This window comes from Motacilla alba, chromosome 4, assembly GCF_015832195.1.
Source record: "Motacilla alba alba isolate MOTALB_02 chromosome 4, Motacilla_alba_V1.0_pri, whole genome shotgun sequence".
NCBI classification, from domain to species: domain Eukaryota; kingdom Metazoa; phylum Chordata; class Aves; order Passeriformes; family Motacillidae; genus Motacilla; species Motacilla alba.
The window spans coordinates 69,743,682-69,763,004 of record NC_052019.1 but is presented as its reverse complement, the minus strand read 5'-3'; the positions used below and the strand labels follow the sequence as shown (position 1 = coordinate 69,763,004).

Below are 19,323 nucleotides of genomic sequence, written 5' to 3'. Positions count from 1 at the left end.
AGTGCTGACAGAAAAGGCTATTGGTGTCCATCTGGGAATGTAATTTTCAGCTCATTTACTGGCACAGAGCAAACTCTTCTTTTCTCTCCTTCTCATTTTCTCTCTCCTGTCTTTGTTTCTTCTTTATGGGTATTAATTTGCTCTTTGGTGCTTGAACCCTTTTTCTGTGTCCACCCTTCTACTGCTCTTGCTTTGAATATGTTCTTAATTAGCATTCTTAAATGTGCATTTATAGGTATGCCATGGTGGGTGGGGAGGACTGAGGGAAAAACAGCACAGAAAGGGCATAGTTCTTTTCAAAGGAAAGAAAAAGTGAAACTTCAAATCTTCTCACTTTCCATCAGGTTGTACCATTGATTTCTGCATTAACTCGTTCACAGTGATCCTGAGTTTAAAATGAAATGATGTTGTCCATTATAAGTAGGGAGTTTTAGATCTCAGTTCAGCAAAACAAGGCCACTTAAATGTTTACAGCTAAGCCTGTGCTAAATTTTGCATTCAGCTAGGATTTTAATAGGCTTATAGAATTTCCACCTTCGTTTCCAGCCTGTCATGGCTGTCCCTGGCCTGAATCAAAGAGTGTCTTGTCTTAAAAAACCTGGAAGGAATCAGCAAACAGAACTGTATGCAGCAATATTTTCCTTCTGGAGGTGGTTTTGGAGTCTGTACGTAACTGTGGTTAACAGCTGTGGCTGTATCAGAGGAGTGAGAGAACTTGGTTCCAGTAGAAGAGTAAATGGCAGCTGCCATGAGCTGGAACAGAAGCAGTAACAGCCTTTTGGGAAATGCAAAGAGCAGGCCCCAGATGGCTGTAGGGGCTGTGTGGTACACATTTGCTCCCTAAAATCCACACAGCAGGGTCTGAACATAACTGGGTACCCATGGAAAAGAAGAAATCTGATCCCTCAGTGTTCTTTAAAAAAGGACACAAAGCCAAAGCAAGAGCTATGGTGAAAACCTGGAGCTCACAAAACTCAAATGGGTTTTACACTTCTAAGACTCCAGGTTAGATATATATATTTTATTTTCTCACTTGGAGAATGATGAAGTAACTGCCTCACTGGTTCATGTCTCTGGTTATTTTTGCCAAGGGGCACTTGACTGAAGCTGTTGGTCTCAGTGCCAATGAACATGTTTTGCAGGGGTTAATGCAGTTTTGTATAAAGGTTCCTGTTGCTTGCAGATCCATAAACAAGGCTGTACTCCAAAGGAAGGCACAGAGTATTGCTCAGTGATGAGATGAGGTTGTTTCAGTAGAAACTGGGACTGTTTGCCAGAAGAAAGTGCCCTGCCCATATGAAAATGCCCCTTGAAATAAGAGCTGTGATGTTTGTGTTCCAGTTGTAATAATGGAAGATGAGAAAAATGCAACCTGTGAGACCTTCTGAGTAAAATCAGAAACAAGAATTACTCTGAAGCATGTGAATAACTTGGGGAGAAAAAAATTCTGCATTTCTGTGGGTGTTGAGTTCAGTCTCACCTAGAAGCTCACAAAATCAGTGTATTTTTCCCTGATAAATTAGAGAATACAATGAGGCTGTAAGGCAGAGCAGAGACTGCACAGACATCAGGGAGTTGAGCCCTCAGCTGAAACTGCTGTCCTAAGCTCTCCACTCAATACAACAGGAAACTCCCAGGAAATCCTGCTGAAATTCACATATCCATTTCTAAATGTCACAGGACATGGAAAAGAGTGCAAAGGGTGAGTGGCAGTGCCACTAAGGCATTCTGAACTTGGAAAGTCATGGAAAATAAATGCAGCTTACAGGAATACCAAAAAAGCACAGCATGTACCAAATTCTGATTTGGATTAGGGAATTTGCTCTGACACTACAGAAAAGCAGAAAGATAGAAGAGAAAGTGTCTGTGGTTTACTGGCTGTCCTGCCTAAATATAAACTTCAGATAATTTTTAATTTGATATTTGGAACAGAAATATTCTGAACATTTCACTGAGTAAACCCTACAGGAATCCAGGTGGTAGCTGGATTTCAATATGGAGGTGATGAAAGATGGACAAATTTAGATGTCCAGAGTAGGCTGGAATGTGATGTCTCCTGTACAGAAACATATTTAATGTGGGTGTTGACAGAAACACTAATACAATTGATGCTGCTAACTTACCTTCCAGCCAAAGCAGAAAAATCACAAGAAACAAGCCTGCTGCTTTGAGTCAGTTGAAAGAATGAATCTTCTTATTACCCAGATACTAAGGCTAAGAGGAAAAAATAACAGATGTGTCTTATTTTATCTGTCTGGGCCTAAAGCTGTTATTTAAACAATATAACCTTCCACATGGGATGTTAGAGAAAGAAATCCTTGGGTATTTAGGCTCTGGCATGGAAACAAGGCACAGTGTAGCCACCCTCTTGTCCAGCTGCAAGTGTTGAGTTCCATTCACTTTAGAATCCCAGATGAGCCTTGGCTTAAAAATCATAAGCAAGGCTTCATAACAGAGTTAAGCTGAGCTGGAAAGTATTACCACCTGGCACTTTTCATCACAGTCAGTCTATAGCAGGTTCTCAGCTCACAGGTTCCACAGTTTAGAGATCTGCAGCATTTCAGGTTATTGACACTGCCAGAAGGAAGTCTCTGACTGGCCAGTGTGGACTGTGAAAGCTCAGAGCCTTGGTCCTTTGAAATCTGGAGCTTTCTGGAGCAGCGCTGTCTTTGTTCATTAGGAGACGGGGCAATACAACGAAATTCCCTGTGATTTTCATTTCAGCCAAAGAAACGATTCACAACCGCCAAAATTAGATCAGAGCCTCAACTTTAAAAGCTGAATGCAGCCAGAAGTAAGAAATACTAAATCAAATCCTATAGTTCATGGATTCTTTGTGAGAGCAAACGTAAAGACAAAAGAGCACAAAAGAAGATGTATTGCAAACCTGTGGACTTGAACTTTTCAGGAGGATTTAGAGCTCATCTTTCCAGTCATGTACATGCTGACAGTGCTGTGTGGATGTAATGGAAGGTACAAAAATTGCAGGTGACAAAAATTGCAGTGCTTAGGAAAGGTCAGATGTTCTTTTCTCCTCTCTCATAATCTTATTTTTCAGCTCCTGACCAGGAAAACAAAACACATCTTGTTGCAAACACACCAAATGCTTGTAAGTCCTGAAGAGTACTAAAACAACTCCACCTCCCCTGAAATCTTTAACTCATTATGAACAGCATCAGTTTGTAAGCGAGTCTGATCTTTTCTAACACTTTAGGGGCACATTCAAGGTTTAACTGCAGGAATGCAAACAGAGAAATGAAGAGTGTGGGCTTACCTTGCATCAGGCACTGCCTCTGTGAGAATCCTTGCTCAGGGGTAAATAGGAGGTTGTGCAGATCATTTTCAAGAACCTTATTGCCTGTGAGATTAAAATTCTTGTATGAAAGCAAAATCATAAATTATTTATAAACTTCTGTTAAAAGCTTAACTTAAACCAACACATTTCCAAAAGCTGTAATTACTTAATAATGAGAATTCATGAGAAAAAGGCCAAGGAACGGTTGCTGTTTACCCACGTGAGTCCCTTGGGAAGGTCACAGAGTCACAGAGTGGTTTGGGGTGGAAGGGACCATTAAAGAGCACCTGAAGCAGCTCCCAGCACTGAGCAGGGACATCTGCAGCCAGACCAGGGTGCTCAGAACTCTGCCCAGCCTGGAATGTTTCTCAGGCAGGCAGGGCAAGAGGAGAGCACCACAGCTATTTACTTGAGCAATCAGGAGATCCCAAACTGACCTAAAGACAACTTGTAGCTCTTTTATTGGGAGCTTTTGCCTGAGCTTTGGCTGTCATATGGCTCATTTACACAATCCTGTTGGGAAAAACAACATTGGACTTGTTGATTTTCTGCAGACATTTCTTTTCAGGAACACCTCACGTGTCCTTTGTGTCCCTAAGTGGTTCTCTGTGAGGAGTGTATGGACATGGGACAAGTTGGAACAAAGCACAATATTTGTGTCTTTGCAAAGCAGGGGGGTTATTTGCTGGATCAATCTGTGAGGTCAATGCTCAAATGCAATGCTCAAAATAAACTCTGCTTACAGCATTAAATATAATTGTTATGTGGCTGAAATAATATCCTAATCAACATCTTATCTTGGGTTTATAGAGGTGTTGTTATAAACAGGCAGCTTTAACCTTCATTGATTTCAAGGACTCAGTCATTATCCATTTTCCAGGCTGAGGTCTGTAATTACTGAGCATTCTGGTGCTTAATTTCCTGTGATAGGCCTGAAACTCATGGATAAATGGTCTCACATCATCTAGAGAAAACACCTTTGAAAGGAATATCTACCGGTAATACCTAAAAACACACATTTCACATGGCAAAACATCATTTAAGCAAGGCTTGCCTACTATTAGGCCACCAAGAAGCTTCTTCTGTCTGACTTTCTGTCTGACTGTCTCACTGTGCTGAGACAGCTCCACCAAAGGAGGTGATTGTTTTCACCCTTTCAGCCACACCTCTAAACACAAGGGACTCTGCACTGCAGGAGTTCATGATTCACTGAGGAGTTTTCTTTGTGCCCGTGGCTGTTGGCTTTGAGGAAAGCACGTGGGCTGTAATTTCAAAATGCCATTTTTCTCTGTAAGAGCACTGCACCTGCTAATGAGAGCTTCTCACCTGGTCACAGAATGAATACTTGGGGTTTTCCAACTCACATCAAACTTATTTCATACCTCTTTTCTTTGCAATATTTTGCTGTGGTGTTTTAAGTACACAAGCTAAGTGGCTTTCCCACCCTGGAAAGATTAGGCAGGGGCAGACATCCCTACAGCTGGGCTCTCAATGGGAGATGGGCAGGAAATAACCCTTCATCTCACTGAAAACACATGCAAACTCTCTTTTTTTCATAACCAAGAAGATCTTCCAAACATTTATCTATTCCAAGCTGCATTTTGGAGCACGTGCACAGCCAGAAAAGCACTGTGTCCAGATGGGGTTTATTAATTTATTAATGAGCTAATTCCCCTCCACCAGTGCCATCCCACAGGCAGGTGTCAGGTTCTTGGCTCAGGCACTGCTTGTCACTCCCAAGCACAGATTCCCACCAGTGAGAAGTGCAGCCAGAGGAAGAGCCAGCAAGGCTTTTTTGTGGCAGGTACGAAACTCCTTTTCTTCATTACCCTGTGCCTGTCAGCAGCTGTGTTTGCAGCAGCTGGTCAGCCTCAGCCTGAGGAGCCCTGGGGCCATTTATGTCTCTGCTGCTCATTCTTACCATTCAGCAAGAGGACTCAGATGCAAACCTGGGGATGCCAAATCAGAAGTTTCTAAGTTTCTGTTTTGGTCTTTCTCCAAAGGTTAGCCCTTAAAAAGCTGCACTCACACCTGGCCCTCCTCAGGTACCTGGTACTCAGGAGGGTGTCACTGGTCTCTGTCCCAGCCCAGCACACCCCGTGTGACATTGCACATGCACAATCTGCAGTGCCATGGTCTAACGGGGGCAAAGGGAAAAGGAGCACGTAAGAAAATAGGAAACAAAGAGTTTTGACCTATGAATTGTGCACTCAGTTGTGCATGAAGTTAACATAGAACAGGAAAATGCTCTGACAGTGCATCAGGCTGAGAAATCTCCTTGCCTAGGAGAAATATCTTCTTAAATAGGCTTTGGTTCTGGAAGTCAGGCATTGTCTAGGTATTCATCTGATATCTTTGTTAATCCCATCTTTATGAAGATGGTTTCACAGTATATTGCAGTGTAATTGGGCAGGTTTCTTAGAACTAGTGGAAATCCAACCTCTTGTGTCACGTATAAAAGGATCTCTGATTCCAGAAACAGGAATTTAGTGTTTAGGAACTGCTGGAATATCTACCAACACTTTACCTGCTGATAAAAAATGTATGAGCTGGAAAAAGTCCATAGGTGTGACAGGTATAGATATCACTGAACTCTCTGGATGAATCAAACCCACTTTGAATTCCTTTAGTAAGGACAATAATGCTGCCTTTCTGACAAGAGAAATCCTTTGATACCAGTGTTTTTTATCCTTTCCCTCTTGTTCTTGCATCACAGAGAGAACAGAAACTATTCTTAGATGCTACAAAGAGTTGTGGTTCTGTTCCTTCCCAGCTATCAAGTGTTTCCTGGATTTTTAATTTTTTTTGTTTATTTGTTTCTATTAATGGCGTAGGGCACAGACTTTCTGATCAAGATCAGATGTTTTGCTTCAGAGAGAGAGAGAGAGGAGGCTGGGATTTCCTGACAGCTAGCAGAGTTACTGCTCTAGCTTGAGGGGCTCAAAAAGAGACAGACTGATTCCTCTGTGAGTGTCCCATGACATTCCAGGCATCTGTCCAGGGTCCTGCCGTTCCTTACAGAAAAAAGCCTGCTGTGGAACAGGAAGTGTTGGGTCCTAGAAGCTCAAAACTAACTTGTCTAGCAAATGACGTGATGCTGGGTGTGCTGATAACAGTGCCCCACTGGCGTCTGGCCTGTGCCCACAAAGAACAGGAATGCTGGCAGTGGATCGGTGTGGGAGCTGTTCCTTCAGGCAGCTGCAGTGTGTCTTTGCAGAGGCGCAGCTGATGGTACAGAAGCGCAGAGCCCTCGCAGCAGCAGCAGCAGCAGCCACGGGCAGGGCCCTTTGCTCCCTCAGGATGGGAGAGGGGAGGGCTGTGCACCAGCAGAGCCTCGAGCGTGACTTGGCTTTGCTGTCAGTCCTTCACCTCTGCAGAGAATCCCGAGCAGGGCTCAGGCTGCAGCGTCCCTGGTGCTCGGGGGCAGCCCCGGCATCGGCGCTCAGAGCCGTGCAGGCTGTCTCGGCTTTCACTCAGCGCAGGGTGACAGCAAAGCTGTGCCCGGGCTGTGTCCCACGGCCACGGGAGCAGCGGCCCAGCGCTGCCCTTGGCTGGCTGCTGGGGGAGTTCAGCCCGGCCAGCACCGAGAGAAGCCCCTGCAATCAGGCTGGCCGTGCGCACTCACCGGGGGCTGCCAGAGCCACGGCAGGTGCTGAGCTCAGCCGTGTCGCAGCTCCTCCTCAGGGAGTGCCACCTTCCCTTGGCTGAGCCTGGGCCATCTCCAGAGGGCTGAGGTGGCTTCACCCAACTCTTGGCAAAGCATATCTGCCACAGGGAGAGAACACGTCACAGAACTGTCCCTCTGCCACTCATCTCTGCAGCGTCTCAGTAACTAAACCACTCACTCACAGAACGTGTTCAATTAGTTTCATTTTCTGCTTTAGGTTTTTAAAGCCTCCCTTGTTCCCCACGCTCTGAGCACAAGGGGCTCGGGTCAGTGTGGGAAAAATGACCCAATACCTTGCCCCAGGTAGTTTTACTTCAAAATTGTGATGCAAATAACTGGGACAGAGGGACTCCATGGGCAGTGTAGTGTTTAGAGGTTCTGGCAGAATAATGGATGGACTGCAGAGCAGTTGGGTGAGAGCTCTTCTCATTGACTCTGTGCTGTAATAAGGAGCCATAGATTCAGCAGTACATCCATCCTTTTAAATTAGAAGATGCATTACTTCTGAAAATGTGCTATTCTGCTTACATGTCTACAGCAAGCAAGTTCTGGCTCTGCATTTCAAGCCCGACTGAAGGGATTCCTGTGTATGATATTTTTAAGATGCACACATCAGCATGCACAGGACAGCTATTACAGCACTGGGGGACGTTTGAGAGGAGAGGCAGTAACTAATAATGTATTGCTGGCAAACACTTTGTCTCCTAATGTCACTTGTTCCATGCTGGTATTCCAGCCATGCCTTTCATTTCCCATTGTGATTAAAACGAGGTGGGTGTTTAGCTACAAACAGGCACGGCGCTAATGCTCAGTACTGTTCATCAAAGCATGCATATGCATTTCATTGCTGTGATGTGCCAGCCAGAGAGTGAGCAGAGCTTCAGTCCTGAGCTGCAGGCTCTGATTTTGATTAGTGGCACTTGCACACTGAGGCAGAGACATTTCTTATTGTATGATCTACATTTCAGCTCCACTTGGCATAAAGGTAAAATCATTTTTCCATGCATAAGAACTGTAAATCAGATAAGGATTGATTGTATTTGTTGGTTTAATGAAGTAAGATAGTGGATTTCTGACTAATGCATTGGAAAGTATTTATACCATAGAGAGTTCTGCCAGCATAAATCACTTTGTGGCGAATGCAACAATTTCTTACTGGAGGTCACCAGAGTTAGCAGCAAAATCAATTCCAATCAAAGCACAGAGCTGCTGAATACATCGGGAGACTGCAAAGGAATTAATACACTTATGTGTTTGCTCACGGGGCCCGCCCAAATGAAACATTAGCAGCTGGCATGGGGATGAAGATGTCCTGCATTACAGCCAGTTCACGTGCTCTCGTGCCAGGCAGACCAGGTACCTGCTCCATGGAGACTGGAGGAGTTTACATCTGGAAAATCAGACCACATCCCTTTGGCCAGGGAACACATGGATGGTGTTTGTCCATGACCAGGAGCCGCGTTTGGAAATGTGAGGAATTGCTCTCACAGTTCGATTCCTTCTTTGGGCAAGAAAAGCTCAGTTCTGAACTTTTCAGCATTTTTTTCACGTTGTCTAATTAATACCCACAGAGCAAAATTGCTGCAGTGGGAGTTGTCAAAGCCATTTCTGCTTCCTCTACAGCTCAAGTTCAGAGTCTGCTATCTCATAATCCTGGTTAATGAACAAATCTAAAATACAAGAATATTTTCCTTCTTTAGTGGAACCAAAACCTGGCACAAGGATAAGTTGCATGGAGGCGTAGAATGATTGCTCCTAAACTTCCTTTCCTCACTAAAAACAGGATCAGTTCTCTGAAACTGAAAAGTCAAACCTAGCTGGGAGGCAAACCCTAAAAAAGCCTGTTTCTCCCGAGATCCTCTTTTCCATTTGGGAAGAATAAAGGGACATTTGCTACTCTGCCCATCCATGAACAAGGATCATCAGGTGTGCTCAGCACAGACTGGCCCCTTGGTGTGCTGGTGCTGCTGCAAGGAGTCAGTGGCTGGCAGTCCCTGTGTCACCAGCCCTTAGCTGCCACTGCATGGATCAGCAGTGCTGCAGACCTTCTGAGCTGCAGCCCTGCCTGGCAGGAAGGTCTCTGAGCAGGGATTGCTCTGGAGTGCCCTGCTCCAAGAGAAGCTGCAAACTCAGTGACAGGAGTAATTATCACGGCAAACAGATCAACACTGAGTCACTTCCTGGCCATACAACTACAAGGTGTATTTAAGGAGCCAGTGATCTACATTTAAATGCCAAACTCCGGTCACAGGGACTGAATGTAAGTCTTTTCCTGGGTTTGCAATTACATAAATGTAATTAAAGAATGGAGAAGTTATTAGGGGAAGTGAGTAAGGCAGGAGCTCAGTCCACTTTTTCCTTTCTCTTAAGAGCTGGGCTTCAAGTCCTGCACAAGGGACACTGGGAACCAAATCTGCTCTTTATTTCCACCTGTGCAGCTCCATCTGGCCTTAAGCCTGAAATACCATGAGCAGAACAGAACCTCTTTTCCCTGAGCTGTGGCCCCTTGAGCACAGTAACACCATACGAGGGGAAGAAGCTGCACAAAATGGGATGAAGAAAGCCTTAAAGCACTTCCTGAGACCCGTGGACTTGCACGAATGAAACAAAATCACTTTGAGGTGTGCTAGATCCTTCCCTGCACTCCACATCACAGGGGATACTCGCTGCCATCTACTCATTCCATAACCAAGCTGAGGCAGCATGGGTCAGGCTAATCTAAAGCATTCTCAAGTTTCTGGTAGGTACCTGGTAAAAATGCAAATGAACTGTTCATTTCAGAAGCTAAAACTTGATTATATCATTATATAGTATGAATTATAAATGCATATACTTTATACACTTCTAAAGATAGGCATTAAGTATAGAGCTATAGATTATAAATTACATAGAGGCACACAAATAGTGTTTTGACACTAATGGGTGATAAGAGTGAAACAAATCCGCATTTAACAACTACAATGGGTGCACCTTTTCCTCCAATTACTGTTAACCCCTGCAGTCCTGCTTTGCTTGCAGATTTGGATTGCTCTGGAGGCTGGGAGCAAGCTGTGCTTGGAAACAGGCTGTTAGAAATTGTTTAGCACAGGGATAAGGCAGAGCCCTGCTGGGGGCTGACTGATGGAGTGTTTCCCTGCACGTCCCACAGCCAGGGCAGGGCAGGCTGAAGTCTGACTGATACCAACAAAAAACTGATCATTACCGCTAAAATTAACCTGACTCGTGTGGAACACTCATGCCCTGCAGCCTCCTATCCGGCGTTCTGCTGGAAAAGCCGTGCCTGATGTCTTCTGCTGTAACACATTAGGCTCAGTGTGACCGAACTGGTTCTGCAGAGTGGGCAGGCAGCGTTTGCTGTGCTGAATTTACCCCTGACAGAGAGGGTGCTCAGACTCAGCCAATGTAACTCCTTGTATGATGCATCATTCACAGTAATGGATTTATTCTTAATCCCATCAGTTTTACCGCCAAAGAAATGGGATGGTCCTTTTGAGGGAAACTGATCTTCAAGATGCTCACAAAAACTGCGCTGGTAATGGCCATGAAAAGCATTGATTGAAAGTTTGGTAAAGCTTTCCTTCAAAACCGGGCCTAATTTTTCTGATCTTCACATAACACATTTCTCCCAGGTTTATTTTGGCCTACAAAATCCTGTTTAGCTTTTCCAGCACTGATTTCCAAGATGGAAGCTTTAGAAATTGGTAATCATTTTGCTCTTCTCCAACGTGCAAAGTGCTGCAAAATACAGAGTGTAGCACTGGAGCGAACACCCTTCTACGTTCCCCAGACTTTCTCTGCTAAAGCCATGAGTCCTTTTGCTGCACGGAGACTTCTGGATTTTTGTGGGTTATCAATTCTTTGGCAATCAGCTGCCACTTAGCAGACTTTAATTAGAGATTGCTCACACTTCCAGGTTACATAGGTGAGGTTACAGGTACTAAGATTTAGATCACTGTTATTACGAATTACCACATGGTACAGCAGTCTAGGAAATAGGATTTTAAATATCTAGCTGGGATTTAATGAAACAGTTTGGTGATGTTTCCTGCGATCTACAGTTAGGATCTCAAAGACCTAGCGGCAGCCTGCCCACCAAACCCGCTGAGTCCCAGGGACAGCCCTCTGGAAAACAGCCCGATCCAGCGGCGGGCCGGGGCTGCGCAGCTCCTCGCAGGCACAGCCCGCGCGGGAGCAGCTCGGATACAGCCGGCGCAGGGGCTCCGGGACGCGGCTCCCGCACCTCCACCTGGGGTCAGCGCTGCTGCCTCTGCTCTTGGATCGCTGTCCTTCGCCCGGCTCCTGTCCCGGCTCCGCGGGCTCGAGCCCCCGAGGGGAGCAGGGCCGGGCCGGGAGCGGCCGAGGGGGAGCCCCCGGCGCGCGGCGCCTCCCGGCGGGAGCGGGCGGGTGGCGCGCGCGGGCCGTGAGGGGAGGGAAATGGCGGCTCGCGCGCGAGGGCGCCTGAGGGCCGGGGCGGGCGGGAGGAGCGGTGGGAATTCGAGTTACTCCCTTGGAAGAGCCTCCGGGGCGAGAGACGGGCACAAGGCGGCTCAGGGCAGGCAAGAATCGAACTGCCCTGATGAGCTCCGCCAGAGCTCGCGCCCTTCGATCGGGCGGCGCGAGGGACGCTGAGGGCGGCGCGAGGTGCGAAGGCGGCGGGACCGAGCGCTGAGGCGGAGCCCCTCGGGCCGGGCACCGTCGAGGAACGGGGCCCGCCCTGACTGGAGAAGGGGAGCTGATCAGCGGAGAGACAAGGATGGACGGGATTTTCTGGAGCGCTGAAAGCAGGTGTGTTTGATTAGCCTGGTGGGCGAGTTCTGTCGGTGTTGAGGGAAGGAGGTTGCCGTGGGGAGGCCACGAGGGCTCGGGAGCCTCTCTGGTGGGCACAGCCTGGTGGTACCTCAGGGCAGGGGCCCTCAGGGCTGCCAGGGTGGTGGGGACAGGACCTCAGGGCCTTTTGGGGCTGTCTGGGCTGATGGGGTTTCTGTCCCCTTCCCTGGGGACTAAAATGAGTTTTTTGGCCTCGTACTGAAATTTTGGTTTCCTCTTTCCCTCCTTAACACGCCTTAATAGCAGAATAGCTATGTCAGATATGTGGCTGTGTGTGTATGAGATGTAAAATGTATTGAGAGGATGCCATAAATTCCCATGTTTGAAGAGCCTGGTTGGTTCTCCTTCCAGTTCCCAGTTATCACGGGCACTGGTGTGTCTTCCAGCCATGGGGCAGCCTGACAGCTCCTGTTCCAAAATACCTGTGCTCCCTGAAGTACATGTGTTATATATGTGTTAAGTATATTTGAAAACAGTGACAGAAAGCATTATTTATGTCTTGATATATTTGACGTGTGCAGTACTAGGTAAATTCTGCTGTATCTGTCCAAGTTTGGCATCCTCAGCTTCAATGCTGAAATGCTTGGGCTGCTGCGAAGGCAAGAGGTGAAATGCCTTCGAGTGCCAGCCAGGTGTTTCAGGTGAACCTAAGAGAAAAGCAGCCCATGCCTTCACTCAGGCTGCCATTCCAGCCCTAAGGGCACAGGCTAATTAGGAATTCCTTTATTTTTGCTTCTTTGTTACCATTGTCTGGGTTCTTATCAGGTAAACTTGCACGTGGCTATTGACATCTTTTCTTAGAGAGCCTTTCGTTCCTAAAGTAAAAACTAAAATGTTCTTGAGAGAGCCTTACTATGTAAAATAAGTCATGACATTTTAGCTGTATTGCTTTTAAGTTCTTACTACTCTTTAGGGCAGTTCTGAAGCAGCTTTGTTACTTTTTCAGGTAACTTCAAGGTTACTCTGTATGAAATCCGTGTTTGTTTTTCAGCACAAGCCTGTGCATTGCACGTGTCTTCAGCGAGTTACGTTTTTGCCTAGTCCTTACTCTGAGGTGCAGACAGATCTCCAATGGAAGCAAATACTTGTAAGTTCTTCAGGAGGTTCTGTGTTTGCTGTAAACTGGCAAACATCTGCTTGGAAATACCTTCATGTCAGTGCTGCCTCAAGCAGAGGGGATAAGGATTAGATCCGACGCTGTAACCACAAAAAATGAGGAGAAAAGGGAATGAAAGCGCAAGCACAGACAAAGCTTTGGTGCTGGCCGCAGGAGGACGCAGTGCTTTCTGTGTGGCTGTGAAACTGTGTTTCTGTGGGAAACAAGTTGTTGATGCAGCGTTTAAAGTGCAGGGTAACTGCGGGGGGCTGAGTCACTGCAGTGTGTGAGGGGGGAATGGATGCAGAAATTGACTGCAAGCTTTGAAAGCCTTTAAAGCTTTTTGTACAAGACATTTTCTTTGATGCCAGCCAGCCTCTGTCTTGGGGCCTTGCCATGTTTGGGCCCTGGGTTTTGGGACACCGTTTCACATCCCACAGAGGCTCATTACTGGCTTTGCAAAAGCGTGCTGGGGCCTTTTCAAGTCAGGCTTGTAAACCAGTTCAGAAGATGCTGGGAGGAGCCTTTAAGAGTTTGGCTGGTCGAGCTCACGGCCTCCCAGACCTGAGGGTCCCTGTGAAAGCAGCCTGGCTTCCCGTGGTCACATCGGGTTACAAACCCCCCTGGTGCTGAGTCTCAGATCCGTGCACAGCAGGACAAGGCCTGGGGTGTGACACGGCAAATGAATCTTCATCTAAAGAGAGCACGCTTCTCCCGTTTGGGTGCAGTCTGGAGAGCCAGAGCGCAATGTATTGACTGGACCCAACCAGTCATGGGCAGTGACAAAACGCTCCAAATCCCTGCCTGGGAAAGCCGCTGGAGGAAGCTTGTGTGTGCTTCTGACCCTTTCCTTTCTCTCTCCCGGTGAAAGGAGATGGTCCAAGCAGAGTGCAGCAGAAATGCTCCTCTGGAGGGAGCTGGCAGCTCTGACCACATTCCCTGAGCAATATCCATAACACAGAGAAAGGCACTCCATGTCATTCTGAGTGTTTCCCATCTTAACCAGGCGTGAGGCTCCAGGCTTTTCTGAAGTGCCAAAATGACAATGGTTTCTCTTGTGCAGGGACATCCCCTTCAGAAACTCTTACTCTGCTGTTTGTCAGTGCCTGAATGTAAAAAATAAATGCACACAAGGCCACACAGAGTGCCTGTCCTGAGAGTTCCCTCCTGTGACAAGGAGTCTGAAAGCTACAGGAGCTGAGAATTTACTGTCCACTGTAGTGTGGAAGACTGGCTTCCAGTTAAACCAGGTGCAGCACTTGATGGAAGGTTTAAAGGGGAGAGTTTTCCTCAGGACTTCTCTGCAGACGTGTGTGGAGTACTCTGCAGTGCTCTTGGTGTTCCCAGTTTGCTGCTCCGAGAAGCTGTGGCTGCCCCATCCCTGGATGGGTTTGAGGCCAGGCTGGATGGAGCTTGGAGCGAGCTGGGCTGGTGGGAGGTGTCCCTGCCCCTGGCAGAGGGGTGGACTAGACGGTCTTTAAGGTCCCTTCCAACCCAAACCATCCTGTCAATTCTCTTTGCATGCCGCAAAAGAGAAATCTGACACTTTTTCTTGGTGGAATCATAATGAATGCACGTGTGGGCTGCAGCAAAGCTTCTTTCACAAGGCCAGAGTCTGCTTCAGACCGTGGGTGTGGAAGAATCCAAAACCCACTGCAGTGAGGGAACTTCTACACAGGCTGAACAGCAATCCTGCAGGAAAACAGTGTTGCTGGCTGCTGGATTTCTGACTTAGCTCTCAACTTCTTAACCCTCAGGGATCCTGAAGTTGCTCCAGAAAGGGGCAGAGAGACCCCGAGGCCGTGTGGAGTCACCGTGTTCCCGGGGCAGAATTATCAGGTGTGTCTGTTCCTGGACTTGGCTGCAGTGTGGGAGGGGGAAATGAGCAGGGGGTGAGGGCAGGCAAAGGGAGAAAGAAGGAAACGAGAGAAGAGGAACAGAGCTGTGAGCACCCGTTGCTCTGCAGCACTGCTCAGGCTGCAGCCACAGCCGAGTTCTCCAGGACTCACCAAGTCACACAGGTGTTGAACTGAAGCACTGACACACATCCAGGTGGGAGCTGTGAGCTGATCTCTTACTGTGCAGTGTAGGTGCAGCTCTGCTTGATTCTGTTGGTCCTGCAGAAGTTTTTCCTGTAAGACCCTCCCTCATTTCCTGGGAGAATCAAGGGAGAATATTGTTGATTAACCCCAAGGTGTTGTATGCTCAGTGCGTGTGAATTTTTTTTAAAAAGCTTAGTGCTCTGGGAAATCTGTGACAGTACACTTAAAACTTCTAATCAAACAAAAGAAAAGTCCCTTGGCTTTTCTGTGTATAGGTGGATGCTCATAGACGTGAAAACGAGTTGCATGTGTAGCTGCACGGCCTTCAGCATCACCCTCAAACCCCAGTGTCCTGAGCAGGTGCGTGGAAATCTGCTGCCAGCTGAATAAAAATAGCCTATTTCAGCATGGATGAAACAAAGTCTTCCAGGGTGGGGAGAGAGGCAGAGAAGGTGAGCAGAAAAATGTAACATTTCTTGGAAACTACAGGCTGCTCTAGCAGGAACTTGCAGCTGAAACCCTGGCCCGAGGCACTTGCGGAGCATGGACTGTGACACTCCAGCAGTTTGGGGTTTTTTGGGGTTTGCAGAACTGTCACCAGCAGGGAGCACTGAGCAGTGTCAGTCAGCATCAGCCCAGGGAGCAGGGAGTGCTCCAGCTGCAACCCTGCTCTCCATCCTCTGCACAGGGATGGCACACCAAACATTGTCCTGGAGCAGCTCCTTCAGGCACGGGCAGGGTGGAAATGGACACACTGCCTGGCAGCCCTGAACACTGGAATCATGAAATGAAAACTTTTTAATTTTCTTTTTTTTTTTATTACCTATTTTGCTGTCTTTGCTGTGAGGTTTCTTCTGGTTTTCCTATTGATGTCCACAGTTGCACATCAGCAAAGTGTTTGGAATGAGATTAAGTGAGGAACATGGGATGAACCTTATCCCTCGTGCATGGCTGGTTCAGTGCAGAGTGTCTGGTTGGTGACATGTATTCGAGTTTGTGTGCACATCATGTTTTCCTGTGTCATTTTTAGAAGGACAGAAAAGCTGTGCTCCTGCCATAGAAACTTGGTTTTCCTGCTTCTGGAACCAAGCTCAACAGGTGGGAATCCTGTGGAGCTTTTTTGCACAGTGAAGTTCTGAAAGGTGAGTCTTGCTTGTTGAGGACTATCAGTTTTCTCAATAATCTGAAAAGCATTTCAATGTTTTTGTGCTTGGCTTAGCAGAAAAAAACTGAACATCACATCAGCTTTGAGCACATTGTGACCTTGCGAAATTTTAACCAAGTGTTCTTCAGGGCAAAGACAATTCTGCACAATTGTACAAAAGCTTCCACGGGAGTCTCCTGTTATTTCAGAGCTTCTGCTGGGGCATTTGGAAAACGTGAAGACAGTCTGGTTCCATGGATGGGAAAAGGGGAAAATGGGAGAAAGGAGAACCTAGATCATTTGGAATAAATAATCCAAATCTGGGATAGTGGAAGGAAAATCAAACAAAGAAAAACCCAAACCATCCTGTCAATTTCCTTTCACACTGTGAAACCCCCAAACCAACTACACAAAGTTTTTTTTTAAAAATACAGCAAAAAGATGAAGGAAAGAAACAAACCCCCTAAACTTCCCCCCAAATCAACTCGTTCAGGTGCTTGAACAAGATGAGAGAGCAGCATAAAAGCAGGTATTTTATAGAAATGATGTATCCAAGAATGAACAAGAAAGAAGAAGAAAATGCTTTAAACTTTGAGCAGATTAATTTTTTTAGAAACCTGAGCATGTTTCTCCACCAGTGCAGAACTAGTGAGGATCTTCAGGCAGAACACTGTGGGCAAATATGCAGGCAGCATTCTTCAGTGCAGTGAAAATGGAGTAGAGAGAGTATTAAAATGTTTAACACAATCATTTCCAGGGATTTATATAGCATTTAGTCTTTTATGAAATGACAGACTGATAAAACTACTTCTGACAAGAGTGCTCAATGTACATTGGCAACTCTTGGGTATGTAGTTGCAAGGGTGCGATGCTGCTTATTCTTGGGGAAAAAAATCTGTTTTACTTGGAGGGAATAGGATTACATTTCCACAGAGCAAAGAGCAGCTGGTGTGTGCTAAATGAATCTGCAACACAGCATCATGGTGAAAGAAAATAGTTCATAGAGCATCAAAGAACATCACAGTCATTGTTCAAGTTTTATTTGTTCCTACATCAGTTTTCAGTAGAGAAACTTTCAATTCCCTCTGCTCTGAATGCCCTGTTAACTTTCTGCAAGTCTTGTGAGTAAATAAAGCTTGTTTGCCTCGCAGCTTCTGTGCAAAGGAAGTTTTCATCCTGGTTTAAGGCCGAATGCTATCAGGTGAGGAGCAGCCTCCAGCTTTTTACAGGTGAGAGCGTGCCTGCTCAGGCATGCAGAAGCCTTCAAGTCAAAACCCACAGTGCTTGATATCTCACTGCTGTTAGTACTGAAGGAGAACTGAAGGGAGCTGTAAATAAAGGTGAGAGTGTGGGACTGTTGTGTGTTTTTATGTCTGTGTATGAATAAGGGGCTTTGGCTGGAGGGGGCTGTACAGCAGTGCTTGGCTGCAGTGGAACTAAGAGCTCACCCAGGGACGAATGAGAAGTTCAGGGGTTGTGTGGGCACAGCTTTATTCTGCAGCAGTTTGAAAAAGCTCATTTGGAACTGGGGAGAAGCTTTGCTCATAGCAGAAATCAGAAGCAACAGGAAAGTCTCACCTGAGGCGCTGCTCAGCCACTTCCTTCCCCTCCCTTCCTCTCCCCTCTCCTGGTTCTTTAGAGCAGTTATTCTTCTGTGCTCCCCTCTGGCCTCCTGTGCCCTTGCCCCTGTATTCTCACTGCTTTGTGCTGTTTATTCATTTGCCTCTCTGACTGAGATGATCAAAAGCAGAAGAGGAATTACTGCAACATTCAGCTTCCCCAGAAAATCAGCTGCAGGGCAGGGAAAGGGCGTAGGTGGTGTCCCAGCAGGAGCTCTGCCGTGGTGCCTGTGGAGGGGCAGAGTGTGAAGATGTATGGAGAGAGAGTTCAGGTGAAGAAAAAGGAGTTCAGTGTTGTGCAGGTTGGGGCAGGATCTTCCCTGGACACCGCTCAGGAGTACAGGCAGCAGCTCTGATATTGCAGGCTTGGAGTTTTGACAGGCAGGGCACTGGGAAACTCTTTTGGAGCCCTCCTGGTGTTCCTCTGCCCAGCCCAGGAAACGTTCAGCAGCCAGAGCAGCGCTGGTGCTGGTGTGCAGGGAAATGGGGCTCCAGAGCCCTGGTGACCTGGGGCTTTGTGACAGAGCTGAAGGAGCTGCTGTAACAAAAGTGACATTCAAGGTCAACCTTTTTGCCCTTGTTTCATTTGAAAGAGAAAAAGTGTGAGCAATTCTTCTCCCCAAGTTATTCTAGTGGAAAAGCATTGCTGCTTTAAAGACAGAGCTCCTCACACTGGATATCCATGGATATTTTGCTACAGAATCATTTTCCTTTGTAATGAGAGAAAGTTATTTAGCCATTATCAGTAAATAGTGCATCTTAGAAAACTTGATGCTTTTCCTGACATTTTAATCTCTTTTTATATCCCAGGAAGCAAATAGCATCATGATTTCTCCCAAAGTATTAGTGAGATTTATTTTAAACCCACACAACCAAGCTTTGTAAACAGGTGCTAAGTCCTTTGGTGGTGACTCTGAAGTAATGTTACTTTTTTTCCCTGTCAAATTGCTTTTCACCTTACACTAGGATTATATGACTTTCTGTGCCTCACATAGGATTAAATTTTTAACTGTCAGAAAGTTTTTTGGAAATGATTTGCACTTTTTGTAGTCAGAGTCCACATGAGACTTGTTGATTAGGTAAAGACCATCTCCCTAACAACAGGCAGGTGCAGGACACATCTTTAACTGCAGATTTTCAAGTGTGTTAATTGCAGTAGTGGACTGCTTGAGAGAGCCTCTTAAGGCATGAAAATATTTAATAGCATTGGGCTTTTGTCTTCATTTCCGTGTCTGCTCTATAAGCTTGCTGTGCATGAATTAAAATACAAAAAATGACAGGAAAATCAACAGCTCTAGCAGTTAGTCAAATGATGGAAAAGCAGCAGTTCCAGGGAAAACATGAAATATTTTCTATGGCATCAGAGCCTAGAAAGGCTGGTGCCTTTTTGCTGCCCTGTGTAACAGCCAGAGGCATCTGTGCTGCTGCTGCTGCTGAGATGGGACCCTCTGCAGCCTCTTTGCTGGCTGTATTTCATTAGCTTTTATAAACCTCTTGCCTTCCATAGCAGCAAATGAAACTCCAGCACGATGTCTCCCTCCGGGCCCCAGACAGCTCCAGCTCGCAGTAACTCAGCGCTGGAGTTGAATTGAAGACAAATTCTTGTGTCACTGTCAGCAGCTACAGCACATGG

The 19,323-nt window shown here is 46.5% G+C and overlaps 1 protein-coding gene across 6 annotated transcripts in view; it reads right to left on the bottom strand.

The window, feature by feature from the left end:
- Positions 1-19,323, bottom strand: part of NDST4 (N-deacetylase and N-sulfotransferase 4) — a 106,738-nt gene that overhangs the window by 87,087 nt on the left and 328 nt on the right. For 2 of the 6 annotated variants that reach the window (XM_038135682.1, XM_038135679.1), the window contains exons 1-3: positions 15,751-16,369; positions 14,895-15,039; positions 3,275-3,358 (exon numbers count right to left, since the gene is read on the bottom strand). The gene's annotated coding sequence lies outside the window, so the exon portion shown is untranslated. Of the gene's footprint in view, positions 1-2,887; positions 3,359-14,894; positions 15,040-15,750; positions 16,370-17,649; positions 19,046-19,323 lie in introns of those variants that run through there. The other 4 variants (XM_038135680.1, XM_038135683.1, XM_038135685.1 and 1 more) reach the window with 4 other exon arrangements.